The sequence below is a fragment of the Mycteria americana genome, chromosome 10 (assembly GCF_035582795.1).
Source record: "Mycteria americana isolate JAX WOST 10 ecotype Jacksonville Zoo and Gardens chromosome 10, USCA_MyAme_1.0, whole genome shotgun sequence".
In the NCBI taxonomy this organism is placed as follows: domain Eukaryota; kingdom Metazoa; phylum Chordata; class Aves; order Ciconiiformes; family Ciconiidae; genus Mycteria; species Mycteria americana.
In genome coordinates, this window is record NC_134374.1 from 5,816,959 (window position 1) to 5,838,501 (window position 21,543).

Genomic DNA, 21,543 nt, shown 5'->3' on the forward strand with positions numbered 1-21,543 from the left:
TGCCATTATGACTGTGCTACTTAATGGAAAAGCTTAGAACCAGACTAGCATGGGAATACTAAAAATTTTAATGGATTTCTGCTCAAGTCATTCTTCCTATTAGGAAACAAACCCACCAAAATATATAACTAGGTCTTTGGATTCAATTATTAATCCTCTCTCCTAATTTGAAAAGCAAAATTATCACTTAACAGCAGTTCTCTGAAATAGAATTTTAATGATACTAGTCATTTCGTAGTTGAACATGATTTTTCCTGATCAGAACAAAGTTAGAAGATTCTCAGTGCTGAATCAGTTTTAATTATTAATCCTAAGCAGTTAAAAGATATACTGTCAACAGCGTGTCTTGAACATCTGTCAAAGAAGCTGTCAGAAATGTTTTCAATGAGTTCTCATATGTTACCTGGCTTCTCTGCATGAGGAAAAGGCTTTGGAACATAGTAATTGGAATGGGATTGTAGAAATAATGTATAGGAAGAGAACTACGCCATACACTTGGAAGGATTCTTATGGGCTGATCTTGACATTTTTTAGTTCTAAAACAAATCTGATGGGCTTCATCATAATGTGATCCTATCTCCCCAAGGAAATTTGCAGTAGTTTAGGTGAAGTGCTTATTTTGACCATGAAATGAGAAAAGGAAGCAGGTAGAAGACTGAACAGTTATGGGTCATCCTTTTATAGGCTGGTGCTAAAGCAAATGGATTGAGGTATTGAGGTGGTGTAACTCTTACTCCTTGAATGTGGATGGAGGTATTAATGGCTTGCAGGGAGCTGCTATTGGTTACAACTGCTATTGCAAATTGAAAATCAGAAATAATCCCTTGTAGAAGCTCTGCATAACTTCTCTAGGAGGAATACAGATAAAGGTGGGAAGAGCCAGGTCAAAACCCCCTTCTCTTTTCATGATTAGCCACATATATCCAGCTGTTCATGCATCTGATTATTCTCTGGGATTATTTACATCCCCTCTGAAGACTATATAAATTTAGGGGAGAATTTTCCTCTGTGGTGTAAACTACCAAAGCTGCTTTGTTCCCAGTGTCTCATGGCAACTATTTGTGCTTTTTGATTTCTGTCCTAGAAAACTAAAGTTACCAATTATTCTACAGAATGCACGTTATTTGGGACAACAGTAATTTGCCAGAAGCAACTTCCTGACGCATCTGAAAATCAAGTCACTTCTTTAGGCCAGCAAGATGTCAGTCCTTTCTCACTGCTAGTGTCTTGGTGTTTTATACAACATGTATACTGACCAAGAGGCTTGTTTGGCCTGTAGGTAGTAAACTTCTGGGCATTTGTGACAGAATGCCCAGTGTTACAGTTTGCCAATCTGTTTAGATTATTACATATTTTTGCTTTTCTGTGTATTTGTATTTTGTTTTGCCTCTTCCCATGCTTTAATGAGAAATAAAAAAGTGTAATAGACTCATATTTTATGTTCCCAAGGTCTTTCTGATGGAAGTATTGGGACTTCTTTAAGTTGCACTCAGTTTCCCTGACTTACAGCAGGACAACAGAGCTGAGTCTTACAAATAGAACAAATACTGTGAGGTTGAATTTCTTTCCCTTTGAAATTGAGAAATCAATACAAGTTGGCAGAAATGCTCATATGCAAAAGAACATCTTGAAAGACTGACTCTGAGGTTCACGGATGCTATTGGGATCAATGGAAATAGTGCTGCTTCATTTTCTGCTATGATCCCAAATTGTCTGTCAGCAGTAGCCAGGCTAATTGTGGGAGTTTTCTTCTCTGGTGATTTTTCTGGATGGAAGTCCATCAGGAATACCACCATAATCAACATTAATATAGGTCTTAATACTACTCCCCCTCCTCAGTTTCAAGTGAAAGGGAAGTTGGCGTGCAGGATCAAGCCCTTAATTTGTTACTTACATTTGATTTGAAGCTTAGTGTCCAAGGTTGAGCTAAAAGGGTAACGGAATAACTCAGGCCTGTGAACAACTCATCATGTTAGACAGAAAGCAATTTGGTCCAAGATGCAGCGTGTTGGAAGGTTGCTACTTCCTTTCTCTTTCAGTACTGTTCTGCATTCTCACTCCTGTAAACAGTCTCTTCATGTTACCCTTTCTGTGGGTAACTGGGCTTCCTTCCTGAAACCTTCCCAAATTCAAACTGCATTTGGCAATAATTTTGTATTTGTGTTTGATACAAAAGTTTTCAAAGGAGCTTCACAGACACTAATCAGGGTAAAAATGCAAATCTAAAATCTGTCTTGTTCTAATGTTTCCTTTGGAAACCATTTAATTTCTTACAAGCACACTTTGGCAGATGATGTGGCCCTTATAGTAATAAATCACAGGAACATAAGACACTTCACTGCAGCTGCAACATGGCTAGTTAGGATCCTATTCAAGAAAAAGGCTTAGGCAGTGTATTTTCTTTCCTATACTCTGCTGTACCATTTCTCCCCCTTATAGATCAAATGAAAAGACTCTCAGAATGCTCTTATAATTGTCTCCTTAGAGTTATAATCTGCAAATGCTTTTTTTCTAAAAGATAAAAATACCCAAATCTTAATGGAGCCTTTTTAAATGGCACATCATTAACTCTCCAACCTCCTTCACGGTTTTGTAAATCTCTTTAATAAGGGTGAGAAGAAGCTTAGAGAGGTCTCTTTGATTAAAGGTTTGACCTGGAATTACTTTGAATTTGTATTATGGAGTCAGCAGGTTTACTGTGGTAGTCTTAACAGAGAATCTTTTGAAGTACTTTGCAGGTAGAGCTGTAAAGAGAGTAAGTATTACATAAAACTTGCTAAAACCGCAGCAGAACCAGTTAAGCATCAGGGCACTAAGTTGAAAAGCCATATCCATAGAGCACTGGGAACAAGCTACCTTGCTAGTTTAAAGCCTGAATTTGCAAGTCTTGTGAGTGGGATTCTATGGCAGAATTTCAAGAAAAGGAGGCTGGATTCAGTGATCCATGAGGTCCCTTCAGCCCTATGCCCAGGGTTCCTGCGAGATTATAATCACTAAAAAATAACAGTTCTAAGAAATGACTCAAACCCACAAGAACAGGACAGTGAGTTTCATGGAACTTAATGTGCTCAGTGCTTCATCACAAGTCATGACTTGGCTCAAAGGAAGTGACCAAGGACATGAAAACCTGTGAGGCCTTTAACCCCACTAATTTTGAGTCTTAGAAGTTTCTTAGAGGGTGATATTCCCCCCAAGGTCACCTAACTCTCTGGTAACAGATTTGCTGTATTTGTCAGTGGTGGCCCTATAATTCTGATTATAGGTGCTTCTCTTTAGGATGGGTGGCCTCACTTCTTCCTGCTATAACTTTTTGTAGGATCTCTAAAGGGTAGGCAAAACTTTCAGTATGGGGCAGTGAATCCACACTGGATTTATTGTACAATATTTAATGGCTGACTTCAGGAGTATTTAGGAGCAGAACCACCCAGCATCTACAGTATTCATGACATGTCAGCGTCTCAGAAAGGTCAGATTTTCTTTGGCAATGTCCTCCTTCTTTAGTTTTTGCTTTCATGGTTGGACTTCTTGGCATGAATATACTGAGAACATTCCTATACCTGCCAACTAAGCACAGGAAATTGCAGCTTAGAAAAATCAGCATTGCAGTATAGGTAGCTTTTGCTTTGGAGAGTCTGTATGCTAGGCCCATATGTCAAATGTCAGCATGATGGAGCATGCCTTGTATGTAGCCAAATTTGCAAGACCTGTAGTAGTGCCATAATGTTGACAATACCATTATGAGGTCAACAGGGGAGGTCAATCGTAATTTCCCTCGCTTGCCCGTTCTTCCTGGTTTTCGGACTCTGCAGAAATGCAAACAGTGTATGTAGAGCAACAAGTGTGTGCACGTTTGAGCTACCCATTCACTGCATGGTGACAGCTGATGTCAGCTGAACTTCCCACGAAAGCAACACCATCTCACTAGCAGTGATGATACTTTTCAACCTTTCAGACAGGGTGTCGGGACTTTCCCTCCTAGCTGCACCCAACCCCTGCTGCTCTGCTTTTGCCAAGGTGTCAGGGCATGTTCTTGGAGATATGCCTTGTGCTGGAGGTAGGCGTGTGAAGCAGCCCAAGGGAACGCTGGTACTCCTATTGTCTCTCCCACCAGCCCTAGGTACAGGACGTGCCATCCAGAGCAGCTCTTCCCCCTGACACACAGGGCAGCTCCACACTGGCAATTTGCTGGGCAGAGAGGGAAGCACTGCTGGTGGGGAAGGGGAAAAGACAAGAAGAGAGGAGTGTGTTTTTCCTCTCCCAACTGCTAGAACAGAAAGGCTGTTCAAAGAGGACCCAGATCTGGAGAAGGGAAGCAGGGAGGACCCCCAGAAGGAGTGGGCAGAGCAGAGATGGTGAAAACTAGGACATGAAAGTGGCACTGCAGAAAGCTCTTTTAGCCTTGAAGAAAAGTGAAAGGTCTTTGCGGATCCTGAAGAAAAGCCTTTTCAGTGGCTGTGGGTAGGGTTTTTTGTCAGTTTTCAGGCAATGTTAAAAAAAGAGACTTCTGTTGCTCTGATAAAATGTTCTTTCCCCCCTACAATGATAGCATTAAAGACATTGCAAGTGAGTTATTAGGCTCTTGTGTACGACATGTGCACATCCTATCCCGGAACTTGGTGGCTCAGTGTAGACAGATTTCTCTGCAAGATGTTAAATTTCAATGGTTTTAATCCCTCCTGAGGTCGATGACAGAGGAGGCTTCAGCTCTTATCAGAAGCCCTTAGCATTCTCTTAGAATAAGCCCCATTTCTACAGACTCTGGGGAAACTGAGTGCTGATCTGTTTAGTCTGATGAGGTGGCAGCAAGGCTGAAATACTGTTGAGGGAAGCATTGCTGCAGAGTTGCTTGAACAAGAAAAATATCTAAGGTGATCCCAGAAGTAGCTGGTATTCAAAGCACAGCTCAGGTGAGTACACCCAACACATCTGATGGGACAGGGTAGAGGACGTGGTAGAGCACTAGCAGCGCTGCATTCAGAGAGCAGTGCCAGATGCACTATAGGCTTCCTGAATGCCTCAGAGTTTTTGGATATTTGAAGTTTTGTTACTGTTCCTTTTGAAGAAAGATGGTAGATATAAATTCCTTAAAGAGCAGTAGCATAGTGCCTGCCTCCATATGTCGCCAAATAGGATGGTTCAACAGCAAGTTGAACAAAGTAAAGCATTTCACTGATTTTGCTGTAGTTCTGGGATGTGTTTCCTTTATGACTCCCCAGCAATGTGCATACATCCTCCTGGAGAGAGAGAAGTGATTATTCCTGCCTGTGGCAGCCTAGCCTTTTTTGGAAATAATACTGCAGTACTTAAGTCTACTCAAATGCTGGATGACAGGAGCCAGGACAAAACCTTAGTCTCCGTGTAGTGCTGATGTAACTGGTGGGATGGTCTGATGGTAATGAGATGAAAGGGCTCCAGGTCACTGTTGCCGTTTGTCTCAGGAGGGAATGCTGTCCTTCATCCTGGGTTTGATCCAGCTCCAATTAATACGATGCAAAAACACCAATAAACTTTTCTATTAGAATATATATTTCTGTAAAGAAAGATCCTTAGTGTTTGTTGCTGAAGTATGTGGTGCTACTTGTGCATTGTCTTCACAGACATCATCAAGAGCACGAGGTGATCACATCTCATCAGGAAAAATTCAGTGTCTGGAGAAATGTATGTTCTGTGACTTATGCTCCACAGCCCTAACGTATTTCTTGTGTGGACCAGCCAAAGGCTGCTTGAGCCATCCTGTAGTCCCCAGCTGCCTGTGAGATCAGGCCTTTGTAAGAAGGAATCCGTGGGCGCATGGATGTGACACTGGTGCAGGGCGTTACGAGTGTATGATGACAGACTGGGGCTAAGCATGCACTGCTTTTCCCCATGCTGCACGTAGGGGAGTTCGCTTGTACTAAGCTTTCTCTCATTTTTCTAATGGAGTTTCAAAACAGTAGCAGAGTATCTAAAGGGCTAGTGCTGAGGCAAGTCCAGCTGCTTTCCAGGTGAGGGGATTATTCACCCCTTCCCTATCTTAGGCACATAATCTTTTGGTCCTCTGAATCACCACCTCTGTTGGAAACACTCCCTTCTTTCACCTTGTATTCTCCTGGGGGGAATACAAGCTCCTATCTTTGGATACTGTGTTGAGAACCAGAGCAGGCTCTGTGTATGTCCCTTCATGCACACAAAGCTGGAATAGGAAAAATAAAAATATTACCTTCTGTTCCTTGGAACTCTGACATCTGTCTCCTATTCTCTGATTTTCATACTATGCCATTTCCTCATCTATTTTACTGGGTGCGTAGGAGCCTTTATTGCTTCCAGTATTTAGATAGAATGAAAACTATTGCTTAAATGAATAGCTCCTGAAATTGTTTCCTTGCTGGGAATCGTTAATATGCCATATGGGTTCAACTCATGTATCTGAGCTAATATTGCACCCAGATTTGCTAAAACAATTTCTTTTGAACCCTTAACCCTTTATTGGATAGGAGAGGAGGATTTTTTTACTTTTAGTAGCTAAGGTTTCAAATGTGTCTATGCTGCAGTCGTTCAAGATGTCACATTTGGGCATCTCCTTCTCCCATAGTGTTATATATCTAATTCTCTCACCAAGGATCTCAGGATGTTTTGCAAAGTTATTCTCAATTCAGATGTGAGGAAAAGGAGGCATAAGAAATGTCAAAATGGCTCTTGCAGAGCTGAGAATAGAGCTGCTGTCTGGCTTCCTAGGACACCAGGCAAGCCTCTTCACTTTCCTGTGCTGGTGGTCCAGAAACCTGTGTTGCTCAGGAATACATCTCTCTCCAGCACTCAGCGGTCAGTGGGAGCAGGAACTGGCCGGAGTAGCCATTGTTGGGAGAGTTGGAAAAGGCTGAAATGAAAATGTGGAGTAAGGACAAGAGGTTGCAGTTGATGGAGATTTGAAGGCAAGTGGCTGTTAAGTGGTTGACAGTGCTCTCTCAGCCTACTGCAAATGCAGAATTAAGCATACTGGCTTTAATCACCTTCCTCAAGCCTTTCTGATGTTTACCTGCTACATGCAAGGAATCAGCTGGCTCACTCTGGCTCAGCTGACAAATGGTAGTTCATTAGGATATGGTAATTTGATTGCTTGTGATTGTCTCTGCTCTTAGTATCTGAGAAAGAAGAGTATTCTAAATTGTAAGGGAAATAATCCGTCCTGATTTATGCCAGCAAAAAAAATCCCAGAGGAAGATTAATTCCAAGAAACAAAAGTGTCTATTAACATAAATGACTGTTAGCTATAGTGAGCATTAAACTTAAACGTATCTATTCTCTCCATGTGGTGCTACAGTTTTTAGCGCAGAGGCTTGAGTGCTACATTAAGCTGGATGAGGAATAGTGGAAGCTTTATAGCTCAGCTAGGCATTGAAATGGTACCGGTTCGGAAAGCTTGACAGATGAGACAGGCTTGAGAAAAATAGGTGAATCAAGGCTGTAGTTAGAAAACCAACTCAGCCCCAGTACACCCATTTCTCCTATGGTTTAGTAACGATACTTCTGTTGATTTACTTGCCTCACCTTGTCTCAGGAGATGAGATCTATAACAATGATAGAGAGCTCCCTTTTGAAATTACGTGAACTCACTCAACAAGGGGATTAAAATTGGATTTCAGCTTAGTAGCTCTCACGTTGTCTAGCATCAGGAAGCGTGTTGCTAGCAGGATAGATATCTTGCCTGGTGTGTGCCTGTGTGTCCTTGAGTATTAATGCGCTACATAGATGCCTCCCATTTTTAGAGCAGGGTTGCTCAGACTGCAGCTTGAAGGCCTGTTGTGGCTGAGACGATTCCTCTGCGAGCTGTTCTCAGACCAAAGGGGTTGTGCTGGTACCAGCCCGCTCCTGCTCTCTGCCTTCGCTGTGTAACTCTGCCATCTCGGCCGTGGGAGGACAGTGCTGTGCATTTGCAGTTGCTGCTCTGCGTGCTGGCAGGCAGCCACAGAATTTGCGCCTGTCTGCACTACTTCAGCTCTGCAATAAGCCCAGCATGTTTTCCTCAGCTGAAGAAGCTGCTCTTCTGCACTTGCAGAGCAAAGCCCATTTGCTTAGGAGGTGTCAGGGCTGTGTGTATGTACAGTCAGCCCAGCATGGTGGGAGGAGAAGTCGCTGTGGTCTCTGGCCCTTCTCAGGCTGAAACTGGAGAACTGACCCAGCTAGTGAAAGATGGGGTAGTTGTGTCCATGCTGCAAGGTGGAGCAGTCTTGCAAGGGGGCTTTGCGTGCTGAGCTCTGTACCCTCCATTTATATTGCTCTGGCATGTTGTGTTTACGCTGGATTGATGAGTACTCAGAGTCAGGTATGAGGGATTATTGCCCGGTTGCAGTACTATCAGTGGTCTTAAAAGAATGGGAAAAGCAACAAAAATACTTGAGATAAGCAGGTGCAATAATGCAACACTAATCTAGACAATGCCAAAAGAAGTGGTGAGTTCCACAATTAGCCAACCTCAATTTTTAAGGGGGAGGGAATCAAAATGTTTTGCAGATCTGTTCTGAAAAGGATGCTGGAGAGGCAATGATATGAAGGTGTCTGTACTAGGAAGTTAAGGCCTGCTAGAAAAATCTGGAGCCTGCTGCAGCTGTTTAACAGGCAGCTGTTGGAGGAAACTGAGGGCTGGGGACTGTTTCTGATCTGATGAAATAGATCCTTCCTCCGGGATTAACTTTGTGGAGGCAAGCGGGGCAGTGACTGCTTCCTCCTCTGGCTGCTACAAAATCTTCAGCTAGATGGTTACCTCAGTTGTCAATCCTGGACCAAATAAGAGGCCTGATTTTTTTTTTTTTTTTTACCTGAAGTGTCCTTTGTCTTCATATAAAATACATGTGAGAATAGCCCTTGAAGTATTATCTTGGAAGATAACTATTTCTAACAGCCTGCTCAGAGAGGAATAGACTTTTACTCTACCTGCCAAAGATCCTAGCTCCAGCCCTTGCTTGTTTATTACTGTTGGAATACTGAATAAGAATAAGTAAAAGCCCAGATCATTTGGTAGTTGAACTTCATCCTGGTAGGAAAGAAAACCTAGATGAGGCTGCAGAACAGCTGCAGAAGAGGTAGCAGTGTCACTGTCGCAAAGCATCTCAAAGCAGACTATATGCGTCCACCACAGCTGGCAGAACTTAAGGAACAGAAGTTCCTTGGCTTGAAGGTGATCACTATAGTACTGAAACACAGAAAAGTATGGTAGAAACCAGTCTGGCCAAACAGTATATATGTGAAGCTATGCCATGTATCATCCTTGGTACCATTCATCCAAGGGCTGGCAGTTCTCTGCTTTGGTTGTAGCTGATTCTGAGAGCTGTGTGCTTCTGATTCTCTCCACTGGAGGATAAAGTAGATATGTGGAAGACTTGCTCCTGGATCTGCTTTTAGATAGACTTAAAAACTGAAGAAAGTGAAACTTGTCCTTAAATTGGGGTGGAAAGGCTAATGTGCTGGGAGATTGCTCACTAAAGCTGAGTTGCTTTCCATCTGACAGAGTGGTCAGTAGACTGGTGTCTTGATGGCATTTGTTTTTAAGCAAGTATCTTTCTGAAAGGGGGAAAGTAAAATAACAGCCAGCCAGCTTCACCTCAGTAAAAAGAGTGCTGCTCTTTCCCAAGCTTGCAGTCAACACCATCTCTTGTTCTGAGCCAGCCCCAAGAGCTGGATTAGTACACTGTTACAAGCCTTTACAACATACAGGAAAAGCAGACCCCAGAGGAGCTGACTGTGTTTTGGGAGAGAAGGAACTGTCTGAAAGCTTCATCCTTTGTTAAGCTATGGGTTAGTCTACTGCCTGTCATATTTTAACTCCAGTTGCCCTTCAAGCACACATCTAAACTCTTGCCAGTAAGAGATCTTGTAAGCCATTTCATTCTGACTGCTTGATATCTGCTGTTGAAAGACTGGTGATAAAATCCCATGCATTAAATTATTACACTGGAAAACTAGCAGCGTGATACAGAATAAACTGCAGTGTTGCATGCATATGGCTCTTGGCACAATATTAGTCTTGGTCTGTGAGGAGGATTCCCGCAAAGTAAATTAAAAAAATGCACACAATTTCCCTATTCAAAGCATTTATTCTACCTCTGTCAGCTCTGCAGCGCTTTCTAAAAGACCCCAAACCAGATCTGTATGTGGCACAGCTCAACAAAAGCAGCTGGGGGGAGACCTCTTGTTAAAGAAAACACTGGCTGTGTTAAGCCTTTGCTTTAGAGCTTGATTGCAGAATAGATAAAAGGTTTGGGAGTAAAAAGAGAAATTTTTTCCCATTTGTCTGCTTTTTCCTGTATGATCACTAGAGGCAGAAGTGCATGCCAGATCCACCCTTCAGCATGGTGAGGCACAAACAGGTAAGTGCTAACTCCTAGTTAGTGCTTCTGTCCCTTCTGAAGGAGAAGATGACTATACTGCTGTACTGCAGGAAGGGAAGAACTCCTCCTGCTCGGAAGGACTGGTGCTACTCCTCCCATTTCCTAATCATGCAATTAGGAAGAGCTACTATTGGACTACAGTCCCTGAGCCTGGCCTCTTCTACGTCTTGAAATGATGGCTTGGAAGTGGAAAGGACCAGGGCTGGCTTTCTTGCTGTAAGACATTTTCTCTTAATTCTAGAGGCTGAGTTGCAAGTTGCAAGGATAGAGGGGCTGTGAGTGACAAAGGATGACTGTATTGGTGGGGTTGTAGAGGCGTTTGGCAAGCAGCTCCGACGGCAATTAACCCAGGGCTCTGCTGGCTCCCGCTGGTCTGGTTTGGTCTGGGTGGGTTGGGGGTGGTGGTGGAAATAATCTCCGCTCACAAGACACAGTGGAACATAGTATCCTATTTTAAGAACAGAAGTACAATTTTTGTAAGTACAGCTAATGGACTGAATGGTTGATGTAGAGCCCACACAGGTCACTCAGTGAAGCTGAAATAACATAATGAGCCTTAACCCTTAATAGCTTCCTGGTTCAGTAGTGGCCCTGGAAATAAAAATCTGTCTTTTTGAATTCTAGTGAGTGCCAGGCTGCATGCTGTGTGCTCTCACAGCACCCCAGTGCCATTGCTCTTTGGCAATGGGATGGGGTGTTAGGCAGTGAAAAGGATGGGTGGGAAACCACTCTGGGCCCTTGCTTCCTTTCTTCTTGCCAGATCAAACAAGTGACCCTGAGGCTTGGGAACACTGTACAGAAAATAGGAGGTGTGTATGGGTCAAGCTTAACTATTCTAGATGGAGTAGGGACTATCATGTTTGACTCTTTTTTTTTTTTCTTTCTTTCTTTTTTTTCTCCTAGAGATGGGTTATTTTGTTTTGACTCTGGTTACATTCACATCTGTTTCTGAACAGAGATGTTTGTTTTTATAGCTGGGAGCTGAGGCTTTTTGTAGAAGATGAGTTATAAAGTGCTTAATTGGGAGGGTGGAGAGCAGCTTGAAATGAAACCTACACCTTCCCAATGAGAGTGACATTGTGCTTCTCAGCTGTAGAGGCTGTATTGATTAATTCACGCTGCCTTGAAATGCTATTGTGCTAGTTACCTTACCTCTAGCAAATGGTGTTTTTATAATGAAGCGGAAAGGGTTTGAAATAATGAGACACAAAAATAATCACTGTGGTGGAGCAATAGAAAACTCCATCTTCTTAAAAAATGTACAAAGCGTCTTTTTCTGTGTGATTGGTCAGCGCAATGGTAGGGTAGCACATCAGAGTGACTGCTCTGCTTTCTTCCATCTGAGATGATGGAGAGCAGGCAATCTCTGAAATGAAAATGAGAACACAATGAGGGTACTTAAACTACTCCAGACTCCTTGGTCAACATGATGAGTAAACTTGGACAACGAGCAGTACATCAGAAAAGCATACAGATTATGCTCTGCTTGAAGAGGGGTGAGAAGGGAGCCCTCGCTTGTGCCCCCAAAACCCCACACCAAAATCAAGCCCAAAACACCTTTCAGGCTATTTCTTGGCTATTTTGAAAGCAAGCAATCTAGCATGCATCTAGCTCTAACAGGCTGTTTTCTAAGAGGAAGGAAACCAAATCTCTTAATATTAGTGGAATAGTACCATGGGCATCTCTATCTTGTGGCATATTTGTTGTAGGAAGAAACGGGGGGAGAGGACAAACAGGAAGGACACTCTTGTCCTTGACAATATTCTGGTTGTCTATATAAAATAAGTGTGTGATTGAAAATGTTTATTTGAACTGAATGCAAGAGAGGATCAAAACTATTGTATCAGACCCTGTGAATAAAGGGGGTGAAGGAAGGGTGTTTAGGTACAAAGATTTCATTGCCTTTGAAACAGCATTTCCTATAGCAGCAGAAATTGTCAGCTGCTAGCCAGAATTCTTATTTGCTTTTATATAAAACAGACCAAAAAAAAATCTCTACCCCTTAAATGGTTCTCAACGTTTATGTATCATCCTCTTTTTCATACCCACCGAGTACTTCTACAAGGTCCGAGTAACTTCAGCTGGCAAAACACCAAAAGTAGTTAATAATATTTGCTCCTTACAAATGGGATGGTCTCAAGCCCAGTTAATTTTGAATTGTAATCCTCAGAGCTGTTGCCTTCTTACAGAATCACACAGAATCACAGCATCGTATAGGTTGGAAAAGACCTTTAAGATCATCGAGTCCAACCGTAAACCTAACACTACCAAGACCACCTTACGTTCCAGTTGAAGACAAGGGTAGCTGGAGGAGCTTCTTGTAAGAGAGGATACAACTGGATTAGGTTGGGTATGGTGCTGTGCTGACACAGGTACAGCCTTCAGCAGTGGAGTTACTGAGCTGAGAGCAGGGGTAGGAGACTTTGCACCTGCATTTTCCAGAAAGCCTTAAATGACTTGCCAGGAATAGAAACCAGGTCTGTGCAGTGGTAATGATCTTTCTGCTCTCTGCGTGTATTTTTGAGATGAATACATGCGAAAACTAATCTAGTAGCCATAAAAATCAGTAAAAATTACCCTGCTTGAAATAAAAATGTCAGACCCACTTGTGATTATTTAAGAGGAAAGTCATCATGTGCTGCATTAGAGATTTGGCCTGGGTGGAAGGGATTTTTAGGAGATTCTCTGTATTCTCTCTCAGTGCAGCACTGATGGCTACTCTGGAGCACAGCTATTTAAAATAATAGTTTGATGACTTCATTAAACTGTAAGTTTCTCCAATACACAGTATAGTCCAGAGATAATTTTATTTTAGTATACTCTTAAAAAGTCGACAGTCCATCCCTTCCTGATGTGTATCCTTGACTGTGAGAACAAACGGTGCTGTAACTAGCCTGAGTCCCATCCTTGTTCAAAGAGGCAAAGTATTTCTCTAGTAAAAAAAAAAAGGGATTATTTGTCTAAACTTTTCTGTGTAACCTGAATTAGACAACTGTGGATTTGGGTCCCAATGTAATATGGATGCAATTGCAAAAATCAATGCATAAAACAGAGCCCCGAAGAGAATTCTATTTAATAGGAGACAGAAAATCAAAACGGATTCCAAACAAATTAGAAATTAAGACTGCAGCAGATTGAGCTGAGTTTGCCTGATGGGGAAAGCTTATTAATGTAACTAAGGTAATTTTTTTTTGCCAGAACTCCCCATCAGTAGTATTTGCCCATGTCACATCTCTGTTCTGTGACTTAATACAATGATACGGGTGGCAGATCAACAACGGTAAAATGACAAGAAGATAATTAAAGCTTTACTTTACGACATGTTGGAACTTTAAAGATATTGGAAGGTGCTGATACAAATTCTGAGCACCTGAGCTGTAGCAATATCACAGAACAGAAGCAATATAGCTTTTAGTCTAGAGAAATATCCTGTATTTCCCAGATCTAATAAAGTATATTGGATCCTTAATTTGTTTTAGAAAAAGATCCAAGTGCCTTGCATTTGTTTAAACTAATCCAATCTTAACCATTACTAAAATGAAAGGGCTCTGTCTTGCATGTCACACAGAGAAAGATCTACCAAATATGAAGCTTTTGGAAGAGAATGGTCACTTGTGTTTGTAATAGAAACCAAAACAATGAGAAGACCACCCTCCTTCATATAGGTTCACATAGTTTAAAAAGCACTGGAAATCTTATAACTATTCACTAGCTAAAATACTTGTAGTGAGAGAAGGTTAGGGGAGACGTTATTGCTGTCTGCAACTGCCTGGTCGGAGAACACGGAGAAGACATAACCAAACTCTTCTCATAGGTGAACAGGGATGGGACGAGAGGCAATGGGTGCAAGTTGGAACACAGGACATTCTGGTTAATTATAAGGGAAATCTTTTTTACCGCATTGGTGCCTAGAGAGGTTGTGGGATCTCTGTCTTTGGAGTTGTTCAAGCCTCAGCTGGCTGGGTCCCTGAGCAACCTGCTCGAATTGACCCTGCTCTGAGCAGGACCTCAGGAGGACCCTTCCAACTCAAATTATTCTGTGACAATATGATTTTTGCGACTGGAATTGGGCCTTTAACTCTTGAACTAATGTTTATTATGTCTAGCAATACTAATATAGATATAATCTCTTGACTGTCTGTAGCAGCTGAAATGACTTGAAGGCATTTGACTTGACAGTCTGTATAGCACAGTCATTTGCATCTGGGTCAGTATGTGTCAAGCTGTTTTTCATGGAATCTGGAAGTAAAGAAACAACCATGGGATTGTTTCTGTATTTCCCAATGTCAATGTAGTTGAAAATAATGGGAGTTAGAATGCTGACTTGTGGTGCTGAAAAATGATAATTGGAAAGATAAATCTATTCTAATTAAAAAAAAAAAGAAGAAAAAAAGAAACTAATTCAGGATATGGCAGCATGATATTAAGTTGTTTATGTGTCGATGCTATGGTAAGAGTAAGAACAGCTTCTACCTTACAGATTGACAGTGGAATATATTTTACCCTGGCTTTACACTGGATTCCAGCACAGATCCAGGTGTTTCCGCAGTGCTTTCCTTCAGGTAACCTGTGTTGTAACGGCAAGTGTTTTATGGACTGCTCCGTTCCTATGCCCAGTGCTGCTGCTCACCTTCCTGCTGCTCACCGTGCTACCATTTCTGGGTGCTAGCGTCAATTACCGAGGAGCATGTGCTTTTTTATCTTTACCGACTGAGATTTTTTCTGTCTGAAGCAGGTGAAGGAGCTCGTACAAGGTCATCTGGTTATTTACAGCTGTCCAGCAGTCCATTAAATGTCTGCTCTGGGTACCTGAGGTCCATGGGTCCATTTGGATGGATAGTTTAGAATGTATTTAGCGCACTTAAGCACCACTGTCCCTTTTCTCCCTTGAGTTACTGCAGCATTCTTTAAGCCTCCTCTTTGTTTAATTCATCTTGCAAAAGAAAACGTTTAATGAGCCTCAGTCATGATTTTCCAACTGTTTGTCTGGCTGCAAACTGTCATTTCCAAGGGGATATATTAATGGTGCTGTTATCTCTTGATCATGTCAATGTTAATGCATGTATGTGCTGTTTCTGCTTCGTTCCCACATAATTACGAGCCTGTGTTTGGTAAATGAGGATATGTTTGCTTTCTTGATTAAGAAGGTTCTAAGAAATTTTTGCATGCTTGGTAGGACATAACTCATGAAAAGAGCTAGTTTAGAAGAGAAGCCCAGCAGTAGAGATTCTTAGCATTTCCCTAATACTTTCCTCTGCTGGGCAGAAAGCAATTTGTGAATGCTAATGAAATCAGCTTTGCATTACCCCAGTGAAGGAGCTGTGCATTATTCCTATGAGAAGATGGAGGCGCAGCATGATTAAGTGACTTGTCTGGATTCATATGGCTGCATTTGCTTCCAGCATTTGCTCAGGTGTTGGCTTTCAGCACTAGACCCAAGGGCCAAACTGGGATACAGTACAGGCTTGGTAAAGTGGTATTTTTTTTTTCTTCTGGAAACTGCTATTTTGTGTCCTAAAAGCTAAACTCTTGTTTAAACTAAAATGTCTCTACTCTTTATGGTTGGGAAGTTAATATTCAAAACATGAACTGCATGTAATCAATGCTTTATTCCTGCAGTCAGCCTGAAATAATAAATATTAGAGAGAAATGGACTGCAGACATTTCTCCCATGATGAGTTAGTTCAAAAGTTTGTCATGAAGCTCGGATGATGCCAATGAACTGTTTCTCCTCCAGTCAAATGAGGCAAGAAAGGAGCAGAGTGGGCGCATTAATGTGCTAGAAGAGACTGTACACATCACATCTTCTCGCATCAGAGGGAATGGATGTTGGGTTGTACGCGAATCCCCATTTCTTTCCACTCTGATCCCTGCCTGGGTCACAAAGGAGGAGCTGTCCCTTAGAGCTGATCAGTGGTGCCTCATTGTTCAAATTCACCTGGTGGAGGCCCTCATTTAATGATATTTTTTTCTGATGAGCCTTCCGATGTCCCTTCATAGCTCAGGCATTGTCAGGATTGCATGTTTCAGACTAGCTTCTTCTACTGTAGCATTTAAAAGGAGCCACCTTAGTATATTCTGTCTTATTGTATACTGCTGATTATTTTTTACTAAAGTTGTTTTAGTAGCTATTGTAGTTTTACTTCTATAATATTATAACAATATTTGTCTGTATGGTCTTCAGAATTTTTAAGCTTCTCTGGAGGAACCAGGAAGGTTGGAAAGAGTTGGCTATGGGGGGCCTAAGGCCTTTCTTGATGTACTCATGCACTCCAATATTTAAACTGAAATAAAGTCAGTGAATCTGGTCAGGCAGCTTTGTTGACATGTGGGGACGGGAATGTGTACAGGGATCTGTTGGCTAGGTCCATGTTCAGCTCAGGAAGGCTGCTGAGATCGTCCACTGGGTGAAACGAAGCCACTCTCTTGGAATCAGTGGTGCTGCAGCTGCTTTACCAGGGCTGAATCCCAGCCAGCTTCAGAGCTGATGCTCCTTTATATGCTACCCTGCACAGAATGGCGTAAATTAGAGCCTGTGCAAGGAGGCCAATAAACAGTTTAATTTACTGGTTGGTAAGTACTCCTGATTCCCATGATCCTTCCAGGATCGAATTCTCTAAGCACCTGTGTCAGTGAAATTACTATTAACCCTCAGTTCACTGGCAGTGTTGCTGTATGTAGTAACTTGGGGGTCTAGCAGCAGAGAGGTACTTGTGATCTCAGATACTTTTGAGTGGACAGAAGCAATCAGTTGAATGAGAGGCTGGATTGTAAGGCAAAATGGTCTGTTGTGTGCTAAGCCCAGTGTGAGAAATGAAAGCATACTTAAAGGAACCAGCATGCCAGCAAGCAGCAACAGGAGTGTGTCTAATGCTGGATGGCCTGCTGCGGGACAAGGAGAGACAGTAGATGGTCTCTTTTATCTGGTGCTGTTGTCCCCTGTGCTGACAGCAGGGTCCCTGCAACCAAAATCTGAAACTGAGATCATTCCTGATGCTTTGGGGAGGATTTCTGCTTACCCAGACAAGGGGAAAGTGAGCAGCTTTTGTCAGAGTTCATAAAGTAGCTGTCTGAGATCGTGGAACAGAGCTGACTGGGTTACTGGGCTGGTGCTCTGCAGTTCCTTGTCTGGGATGGGAGTGCAGGTGGTGATCAGAGCCTGTGGCCCTGTGCCGACTTCATCCATCCTGGATCTTGGGTTTGCAGGTGGCTACTCCACTGCCCTTCCACCTCACTAAGACCAGTAGCTTTTGCACGAAACTGTGCCCGGAGCAGTCTGTCAATTACTGTTCATCTAAAAATGGTATTAACAGGCAAGCATGTGCTTGTGTGTGTGTGCGTGCTGGGAACTGGAGAGTAAACAGTCCAACACCAGCTTTTGATTTAGGCTTTGGGGACGTACAAGCGTCCGCAAAATGTACTTTTTGTGACAGATAAGCAGTGAGATGCATTTATATGGCAACTATTATGGTACATGATAGAGACTGGGGACAGTACTAAATTTTTTCCTTGAAAGGCAGCAAGCTCTAAGTTGCACAGAAAGAGCTGGGAAACCTATGAATAATCTTCTATAGATGTGAGTTTGTTTGTGGCGTAAGCCTCTCCTCCTGTTGCCTGGTCTGCTGACCTTAACATTTTAGGTCAGTTTCTGAAGCCTCAAGTAAGGAGGACATGTGCACACACAAGCATTTGACAGAAATTGGGTCATCAGTCTTCTTGCTATTGTAGAAAAATACCTTAGTAGTATTAGTGAAAATTGTTTGTGGGTTTTTGGTTTTTTTTGTGGCAGAAGGGAGGCAAAGAGTACTTTGCTGTCTTAACAGCCTCACCCCTGGCAGAATCAGTTAAAATGGAAAGTTATTGCAGCGTGAAGATCAGAGCAAAGACTCTGACAGAGTGCAGCTGGTTCAAATCAGCCTTGATTAATCCATCATCTATGATTGAAAATTGGTGGTGTAAAGTTGTCAAGGTCACTGCATACAGGACAAGGCTGATGGTGGTTATTCCTTGAGGGGCTGGGCTTTCACCCACATTTACACCAAGCTCTAAATGAATAATACTTGAAAAATGAAGGGAGACAGTGGTGCCTAGCAAAGGCTTATTCCCTTCTTTCTGAATTTACTTGGGCTTAGATCCTCAAGAAGGCAGATAAGGGACAAGCTACTACTTTTGGGACATGCAAGTCCAAAGTTAAAATCCTTATAACTGTGTCAACCCCCGAGGAGGCCATGTCTTCAGGTGTATTTGGTTTTTGTTACTGAAGTGCCACAGGTGCCTTAAATTATGCTGCTTGGCTCAGAGAGAGGTAAGTCAGAGCTGTGCTGGGTGGCCCGGTCTCTACCTGGGGCTGTGGTTTTGCCGTGCTTGTCTTGATTGTGACTGCTGATCTAACGGGTATTTGTTAGGGCTTATGTAGGAGAGTAGGCTCTCTGTCACCCTGTAGAAGGGGACAGTGGTATTATGGGAGGACTAATGTTGTTTCCTTCCTTTATTTAGGATGATTTGACCCATCTTCTGGGTGAGTGTGCTGACTGCTGGACCATGTGCCCTTTGGAGAGGGGAACAGCTGGCTGCTGAGAGAAGAAAGAGCAAGTATGATGTTTTTTCTCTTTGGGGTTTGGGGATGTTGGGAGAGGGAGGAACTGGGAATCCTAAGTTATATAAAATAGCAATGAATTGGGGAGGGGGGAAGGACTGCAATCCAGGTTGTTTTCCTCTGCTAGTATACCTTGGGTACTGTGCTCCTCTGTGGTCAGTGACTCTGTAACTATTCAACGTGGAGCAGGTCTGCCTTAGTTTGTATGAGTGTAAGTATTACTTTCTCTCCTTTGTTCCAAGTAACCTGTTGCCAGAGGATCCTCCTTGGAGCAGTATGCTTGAGTTTCCTCTGGCAAAGAGGGATCTGAACCTGTGACTTTCTGTGTACTTGATCCTGGGGTTAGATAGGCTTCTTTATAGCAAAGCTTAAAGACAGCACGTTCCCAGTCAATCTGTAACTGCTGTTTGCTGGCCAGGTCAACAGTTTTTGTGTGTCAGTAAAAAACATACTGCAGGTAGCAACGACAGCTGGGGGAAAGGTATTGGTTAGCACAGAGAAAGAAGGAAAAAAAAGCAGGGTGGTGGTTCAAAGAGACTTCTTTTTGTTCAAAAAGTTCAGGAGACTTTTCGAGGTATGTGGGGAGGTGCATCTCTGCAGCTGAAAGACAAAGCACCTTAGAGATAATGGGCTCTCTGTGCTCTCAGCACTTGCTGCTGACAACCTTAAGAGGATCCTGTTATGTTCTTAGGAGTTGCCATTAATTACCACTGGAGTTAGGCTCATAACAATAGAGAGCCCTGAACATCGCACATAACTAATAAACCACAGAGGGGAGAACATGGGAGGGAGCGGTGGTGTTATTTTTCTTCTGGGCGCCATACCGAGTAGTGATACTGGTCCTAGCGTGCATTATGACAATTGGGTTCTGTTTCAGCTGAAGCTTTAGGAAGGGCTCCCTGTTTAGTGAATGGGCCTTTGCGGTTCCCCTTCTGCAGTGCACCGCAGTGTTTGTATGGTGCATAGGGACCCTGGGAGAGTAATTCGGATGCCACACACTCCTTCGCAAGGCAAAACAACACTAAAACATGGGGAGCTACAAAACTCTGCTGAGACATTTTGTGGCTGCAGCTTTCATTTCTTTTGAATTGGTACACTTCAATACTGTGTTGAAAGAAAACAGGATAGTAATTAGTTGAGCTGTGTTTTTCTGATAACTGCTTAAACCTTAATAACCTGGAAAGCATGGTATTTTTCTATCAAAAAGGAAGGTTTATGGTCTGTATTTTCATAGAGCCTCATCCTTAAGGAGAAATGGTCCATTACATAGAATAAATTTCCTGAATGTTTTTCAAGTACATATTTGCTTTAATAGAATCATTAGTACCACAATTACTTATGAAGAAAAATGCCAACTAACCAGAAAAATGCTTTGCAGGTCTTGGGCTGTTCATGTGTATAATGCTGCTACGTACTTTATAAGCAAGGAGATCCTTCTGTATTTATTTTGAAAGCTGGTATCATGTTAATAAGCTGAAGGCTTCCTTAAAGCAAGGCTTTAGGACAGCCACATCCTACTGATCTTGTAATTGCTATTTGCTGGCAGGGTCAACAACTTTTCAGATCTCAATAGAATATTGAATGCTTGCAAAACTACGCTATCCAAATACAGCTGCAAATATATCACCCTCTACCTCTGCTCCACCCGTACATTGTAAATAGCTACGGGAGGAAAACATCTACTGCTGAACAAGAAGATGCCTAAATGATAGACATCAATAATTTAACCAATTATAATTTATTTATTCCTTCATTACTCATTGCACTATGGCTAAAATTAATGTTTTTGTGTTTTGCTCTTTTTCTAGCAGTATTACTATAAGGAGAGGTTCCTTTTTTTTTTTTATTCCTGCAGATTCAGTGCATCTACAGGCAACAATTTATCACAGCAGAATGAACTAGTGTAGGCAAAGGATGGCAGGCTGAGAATTAGTCTGCTTACAAAAACCATGGGCAGACAATCTCAACGGTGTTCAGGACACAGGGGGGAAATGTGCTTTTAATTAATAAGTAATTACTCGCACTTGGCCATCAGGAGTTTTATTGTGTGTTATTTTTCTTTTTAATCTATAAAATAGCTGACCTAAGGTTTGTACCTGATTCTGAGGAGAACCTGTATAGTTTGCATAATTTGCCTTGAAAGTGGCTACTGAGCTCAAAACGTGTCATTGTAACAATTGCCATCAAGGAGAGGTGGCTTGAGGATGTTTCTGTACTCATTAGACGCTCTGTTCACTGCAGCTTAGTATTGAGTAAAATCTAATTTAGTTTGTGTCAGAAGCTAGATATGTTAACAGAAAAAGAAACCTGAAGATAAGGTGTTATTCGGGATGTTCAAGCTTCCATAACCCATTGTAGTAATATTGTATAGACGGTATACAAAAGCACAGGCCCCACTGTTGATACATTAACTAATGCTGTCTTAAAATAACTTTGGTTGGGGGTCATCTGCTCAGAGATGCCCTGCTTGAAGCAGGGCCAGCTTGGATCAGGCTACTCGGAGTTTTGTCTAGTTGAGTTTCAAATATCTCCAAGGATAAAGCTTCCCCACCCACCCGGCCCCTGCTCTGGTGGTTGATCACC

The 21,543-nt window shown here is 42.3% G+C and overlaps 1 long non-coding RNA gene across 2 annotated transcripts in view; it reads left to right on the plus strand.

Annotated features, from left to right (window-relative positions):
- Positions 1–21,543, plus strand: part of LOC142415143 (uncharacterized) — a 135,052-nt gene that overhangs the window by 6,209 nt on the left and 107,300 nt on the right. For both annotated transcript variants that reach the window (XR_012777299.1, XR_012777298.1), the window contains one exon: positions 18,861–18,956. This is a non-coding gene — a long non-coding RNA (uncharacterized LOC142415143). The remainder of the gene's footprint in view (positions 1–18,860; positions 18,957–21,543) is intronic.